This window comes from Rhinopithecus bieti, unplaced genomic scaffold (genome assembly GCF_001698545.2).
Source record: "Rhinopithecus bieti isolate Rb0 unplaced genomic scaffold, ASM169854v2 scaffold_1895, whole genome shotgun sequence".
Classification (NCBI taxonomy): Eukaryota; Metazoa; Chordata; class Mammalia; order Primates; family Cercopithecidae; genus Rhinopithecus; species Rhinopithecus bieti.
In genome coordinates, this window is record NW_016803633.1 from 538,859 (window position 1) to 546,308 (window position 7,450).

The window sequence follows — 7,450 nt, forward strand, 5'->3', positions numbered from 1 at the left end:
AAAAAGACACAAAGGAAAAGAAACCCGTAGTATACACATAAATTGTAAGGCCTTAGGAATTACAGAGAAAAATAAAATATGAAGCATGGTAAGAGGAAATCTGAAACTTGAAGGGGCTTATGATGGTGGAATGACTACAGTTTTTAACAGGTATACAGATTAGGTCCAACATTTAGGCAAAAATTGTAAAGAGGTAAGAAAGGTAGTTATCCAATTTTCTGAGCAGCATTCCAGGAAATGGAATAACTACTATAAAGGATAAAATGGGGAATGATGGATATAGTCAAGACATAGTAAAGTGGTCAAGAGAACAGGTTATGTAATTTACATACAATTAAAACGTTAAAAGTGTTAAATATTTAAAGATGGTAACAATAGAGAATTAAACAAATTTGGGGTTCTCTTGAACACTGGACATAGGCTTCATGCCCATGAAACTGGCCTTGGTGGTGGACTAAACAATCTTGGTGACAGTCTTATATCTTGGAGGGATGTAAGATTAGAGATGCAGAGGGGCCAGATCTTGTAGTACAATGTGAGCCATAGAGAGGACTTCTGCTTTGACTCTGCGTGAAATAGGGAACTACTGAATGGTTTTGAACGAAAGAGTGACATGTTTTTACTTATAGTTTTAAAAAGACCTCTTCTGCTGCTCTTTTAAGACTAAAATGTAGACTGGCAAGGATAGAAGCAGGAAAAAGTTACATTAATAGTTAATAAATTAATTGAGTTGGATGAAAATACTTTTAAGAAATCTGATGTATTTGCAGTAAATCTAGTAGTTCTACCTTATATTTGTAAATATGCATGTGTATATGGTAGTATAAACATATATTAAGAAGACCAGTTCAAATTAAGAGGACTATGTGGCTTTATGTAGATTGATTATAAGAGATAAAAATAAAACTAGTTCCCAAAAAGAGGGTTATATACAGTGATGATTGACATTATATTCAATGTAAATTTGCAGTTATGGAGATCTCATGCATTATTAGATTTCAGTTCTGTTGATAATCAGAGTATACACTTAAAAACATCTAATGAATGAAGGCATGTGAATCGTTATTGAAAGCAACCACAAATCTAAGATAAATATGTGTGAAAATATTTTTTAGATGACATCTTTTGAAGGAAGTTGTACATTTGACTCTTAATGGTATTTCTGAGTGATAACATTTGTCTTGGTCCTTAGTTAATGGATCCTGAATAATATATTCATAATAACAATTTTATTATGCTGGCTTCAGAGTTAAATTGAGCAGTTTTTTGTATACATGCACATTCTAGGCTTTATAAGTTAAGTTAGATGTACAGAAAGTCAAACATTAATGTTGACAGAAAGTCAAACATTAATTAACATTCACAACATAGAGAAATCCTCCTTCAAGTATTTTTGTCAACTTTTAAAAGGAATATTGAAATTCTGTATCATTATAAAGTGAGAAAAACAGCCAAATTTAATTAATATAACCTATACTATAAATACAATTTTAAGAGTTTATTGCTTTCAAAAACAAAAGATGGCTAGAGACAAATAATTCATGATCTCTAAAAATTTATTGTAAAAAATAAGATAGGGTAGGATTCTGGATAGATGGATGCATTGTTAGGGTAGCTTGTGAATCTCCCCCAATTTCCTAAAATTAAAAAAAAAAAGATGGATAAATTAATATAGCAAAACCAAATGTCCCATTGAAATGTCTACATAGAATCACATGAAAAAATGGTTTCATAAACTCTAAAATATGTGTGTGTGGTCAAACCTACAAAACCCACATGGAATAAGAAACTGCAAGAGGAGAATCAGAAGAAAAGTAAATAGGTTCTTGCAGCCCTGGAATCTGATGAACCCTCAAGTCACCCAAGATAATCTTCCCCGTTTAAACTGAGAAGAGTATCCCAAACTGAGAGAGTGGTTTTAGGCCTAAACAAATGGGTGATTTTAAGAAGACTCTTCAAAGGAAAGAAGCAGTCTGAGCCTTTTGAAATCTAGAACCTAAAAAGCCAAAGCTCACATCCAGGATAAGACCCTCCATTACAAAGAAAGTGTTGGAAATATGATGGAAATGAGCAGGACAGAGATACAGGGGAAGAGAGAAGAGTTTAGGGGAATGATATCTCAGAAAGCATGTGAACATGTTTGATAATTTTATAAAAATAACAGAAGAAAACTCTAGAATGGTGGAGTTAGCAAATCTATGCTGGCTCATTATTACATTTTGAAAAACACAAAAACATTAATCTCATTTAAAAATGAGCACGTAAAATGTGTTATATATAAATAAGGGAATACTCACCTGTAATTGCAGCACTTTAGGAGGCCGAGGTGGGTGGATCATGAGGTCAGGAGTTCGAGACCAGCCTGGCCAACATGGTTAAACCCGGTTTCTACTGAAAATACAAAAATTAGCTCAGCATGGTGGTGCACACCTGTAATCCCAGCTACTCAGGAGGCTGAGGTAGGAGAATCAATCGCTTGAACCAGGGAATCGGAGGTTGCAGTGAGCCAAGATCGCCCCACTGTACTCCAGCCTGGTGATAGAGTGAGACTTTGTCTCAAAAATAAATAAATAAATAAACAAATAAATAAACAAATAAGTAGTACTTAAATAATTATGCTTCCATAAAAACAATTATAAAGAAAAGAGATAAAAAGCAGGATAACATTCATAAAAGAGTAAAAGCATAATAGAAAGACCTGCTCACAAATTAAAAAAAATTCCTTGTATTTCAAAATGATCTAAAATTAGTGTCAAAAAAAAAAAAAAAAAAGAAGAAGAAGAAAAAGAATGAGTCCATGTCCTTTGCAGGGACATGGATGAAGCTAGAAGCCATCATTCTCAGCAAAGTAACACAGGAACAGAAAACTAAACACCACATGTTTTCACTCATAAGTGGGAGCTGAACAATGAAAACGCATGGACACAGGGAGGGGAACATCACACACCTGGGCTTGTCAAAGGGTGTGGGGCAAGGGGAGGGAGAGCATTAGGACAAATACCTAATGCATGCGGGACTTAAAACCTAGATGATGGGTTGATGGGTGCTGCAAATCACCATGGCACATGTATACCTATGTAACAAATCTGTACATTCTGCACATGTATCCCAGAACTTAAAGTAAAATAAAAAAAAAATTAGTGCAAAAATAATTGAAGCTCTGAAAGAACAACTTAAATCACAAGTCAAAGAAAATAAGAAATGAGGTCAAGAAAGTATTTGAGAGAGATATGAAAAGAAATAATTAATTTTTTTTTAAATAGTCATAATTTCATAAGATATATAAAATATGCAAGTATGAGATTTTAATATTTTTAAATGAAAAATTGAAATGGATTTGAGTCAAAGTATTAGATATGGCATATGAGACATGATAAATGAACACACTAAAATAGGATTTTTCCCGCAACAAAACGAAACAGTACAACAGAAATGCAATCTTTAAATGTCACTGAAAAAAATCTACTGTAAACAAAATATTGCAGTGTCACAGTTCATACATAAAGTAACACGAAATGGCTCACAGATTGACATATCCCAGGAAAAGTAGTAAGTTTTAGTAGAAAGGGAAAGAAATAAACAATCTTTGAATATTTAGCCAGACAGGTTATGTAATGTACAAAGAAAGGAAAATCAGATTGTCAACAATCTTTTTGACAATGCTTAAGACCGTAAGACAATGAGATAATATATTTAGAATATTCAAGCAAAGAAAAGCTAATGTTTTATGTTTAGTCAAACTGGACAGAGATATTTATTAGGACCATAAAACACTCAGAAAAAAAAAATTCTATGAATTTTTTAGAAATATAGCAGGTGAAATATTTCCTACAATTAATGATGAGATTTGTAATTTATTTTAATAGATGATTATTATCAAATTATTATAGCATGTTGATTTTTAGATACATTTAAATCATGCTTTAATAATCTTTGTCTTATATTACTCTAAGTAAGTCATTCTTAACAAATGAAATTTTCATGAAGGTTGCTGTGAGCGTGTCATATAAAGGCTTGGCTCTCGATTACATTTTAACGTCTCAGTTTACAATACGGTTTCCATGGGTTAGATTGTAGAAGTGTATGTGTTGGGGAGGAAGAAAATACATCCAAGTGTATGAAGTAATTTATATTTGTACATAGATCTAAGACACCAGAAATATTCTTCTACTCCAGGATTGCCTATTTTATAAGAAAAAAATTAGAAAACAGCCTAAGGCTGTGTCAACCCTATGTCAAAATGGATTGATAAATTCAGCATGAGAACTGTAAAGCTGTATATATTTTTTTAAATTATAGTTGAATTTTATTTATTTATTTTTAATATTTTTTTCTCATTTTAGGTAGATTTCTAATGAGCCAAGATACCTAAGTTAATACTATAAAATTTTATCTCATTAATATCTCTATACATGTCAAATATTGTACTACTCAGACATATTTTGGTGGGTGGGTTCCATGCTAAATTTTTTTTATTATTTGAAATATTCAGACAGTCACACTATAATGACAGCCTATTTTCTGAATCCATGAGCAACTAAGTTTTAGTTGTGATATTATCACCAGTTGAAATATTTCTGTCTTAAAAAAAAGTGAATCATATTACTTAAGAATTTAACCAGAAAATAAATTGCAAAACACCACCATAAAGGAAGGTAGTTCATGAAGTTTTATAATTATACTGGCCAATATGTAGACTCTAAAATCTACCCTCCAGTCAAAGTAAATAGGATTTCAATGGTTGTTGAAATTTTGGCAGAATTATTTATAAATAACATATCACATTAAGTTGAAGAGATAAGAAAATGAAAATAAATTACATGTTTCCTGAAAATAATTATATTTAATCTCAATTTCAGATATCACTGCTTTATTTTTATTGTTACTGAGATTATTATAATATAAATCAAGATGTCAGAAAGATATGAGATACCATGTGGTTGAATAAGAGAAAATGTAAGGAAAATTAATTATTAACTTCCTCCCAGAGAATGTAATATGACTTGAATAAATCAAGTTGATCTAGCTAGTTATCATCTACCATCTACCTATCTCTTATCTACCTACTGATGTATTGAATATATTGTGTCCCTAAACTTTAAAATGTTATAAAAGCCTGTGTGCAAATTGTTTTTCTCTTTAATTTAAAATTAATCTTTGTAAGAGTGGAATTACATTTTATTTTTTTTAAATCAGCCTCAAAACTATCTTAGCTTATAACATGCCAGAAATAAAATTTTCTCTTAATGTTTCTCTAAAATCTCAGTCTTTATATAGCATGCTTTACATAAGAGTGTGTACAGAAATGTAAGTTTTATTATATACATTTTGGCTCTGCTGAATTTATTGCCCATGAATGAGGACTTAGATTTCAGGAAAGCAGTAGTGTGAATGATGTGGAAGGTGGTGAGAGACATTGTGTTGGTTCAAGTGGGTGATAGATTGAGGAGCATTTGTAAGCTGGAACCTCCTAGTGATATAAATACCTGGACATATGTACATATAATTTTCTAAAAAGCTCTCCAGTCACCCTTTCTACTTTTCCATATAGATCAAGATTAATTTTGTGCATCATTTTCATTATGGGGGTATCAAACTCAGTGGCTTCAGAGGCCTACTCTTAACATAAAATGCATTTCATTAATAGGCAAGATAAAGATGGAGATGACTGTAGAGAACTTGGAATTTCAAGATCCACTAGGTGCTAACAGTATATACGAGGGGCTAATGTAAGATCTGCAGATTTTTTAACAGAAGTAGGAAGTCTGCGTTTCTAAAGGAAATAAGCAATTTTTAAAATACTGAATTGTTAAAATTAAATGTATATATGAAAAATAAAATATTAAAGGAACAACAAAATTAATTTAGGGGACAGTAATTTTTTTATTATTATTATCTGCATTACAACCTCCATCTTCCATCTTAACAGATTTTTCTTCTACTCTGAGGAAAGCTTTTCTTGAGCCAGATATTTTTATTGCTGTATACAAAGAGAAAAACAAGTATAGCTTAAGCAATTTCCCCACTTTGTCCAAGATTGTATAAATACTACTGGACAAACCTCCCCATGGTTAACATCTATAATTTTTGTTTACCTGAAAATGACTTCAAATTGGTTTAATATTTGTATACTATTTTCACGCAGTATACAACTCTGGTTGGCATATTTTTTTTTTTCCTTTAAGTAATGTGAAAATGTCATGGCAGCATAAAAAAATACACACTACATAAAATAGTAAAGAAAGTTGTTTGGACTGAGGAGATTACACCAACAATAAAAATATTGATATGGGTAAATATGTTGGTAGATATATAATTGTATTGGTCCATTCTCAAGCTGCTACTTACTGGGTAATTTATAAAGGAAAAAGGTTTAATTGACTGAGAGTTCTGCAGAGTTGGGGAGGCCTCAGGAAAATTATAATCATGGCAGAAGGGGAAGCAACACATCCTTCTTCACATGTGGCAGGTAGGAGAAGTACTGAGCAAAGTGGGACAAGCCCCTTATAAAACCATCAGATCTCATGAGAACTCACTCAATATCACTGAGAACAGCAGGAGTATAACCGCCTCCATGATTAAATTACCTCCCACTGGGTCCCTCTCATGACATGTGGGGATTATGGGAACTACAATTCAAGATGGAGTGGAGACACAGCCAAACCATATCAAAAATATATTTTCATTAGCTTAATTTTATTCTCCTAAATTTGTTCATTGAAGCAAAAATTCTAACAATGTATTGTAGGTTTCATAAAATATGTAGATGCTATATATAAAAAAAATAGCACAAAGGAATGGGAGTAAATGAAAATATATGACTGCAGTCTTTTTTCATTTTACGTGATATGGTAAAATATAAACAGTAAGAGTCAATGATAAGTTTGAAATGCATATTATAATTTCCAGATGTAACACTAAAAAAATATATATATATAAGAGAAAGAGGGTGCCAATGAGAGAAAAATGAGAAAGAAATACATCTTTAAAAAAAAAGACCTGAATTGAATCTTACTAATAATTAAATTGAACCATATTAATAATAAAATAAAGGGCGAGTGCGGTGGTTTAGATCTGTAGTCTCAGCACTTTGGGAAGCCATCAAGCCATGGTGGATCACTTGAGCCCAAGAGTTGGAGACCACCCAGAGCAACAAGGCGAGATCCTATCATTGTAAAGATTAAGTAATTATACAGGAGCAATGGCACATATCTGTAATCCCAGCTAGTGGAATTTTTTGATTTTGGGTATTAACCTAATCTTAAATTCCTGGGATAGATCCCACTTGGTCATGGTACATAATTATTTTTATGTTATATTTTGCTGAATTTGATTTACTTATATATATAACACTAATGTATTTTATCTGTATTAATATATATTAGTATATACACTAATATAATTATATTATAATATATATTATATATCATATATTATATATTATGTATGT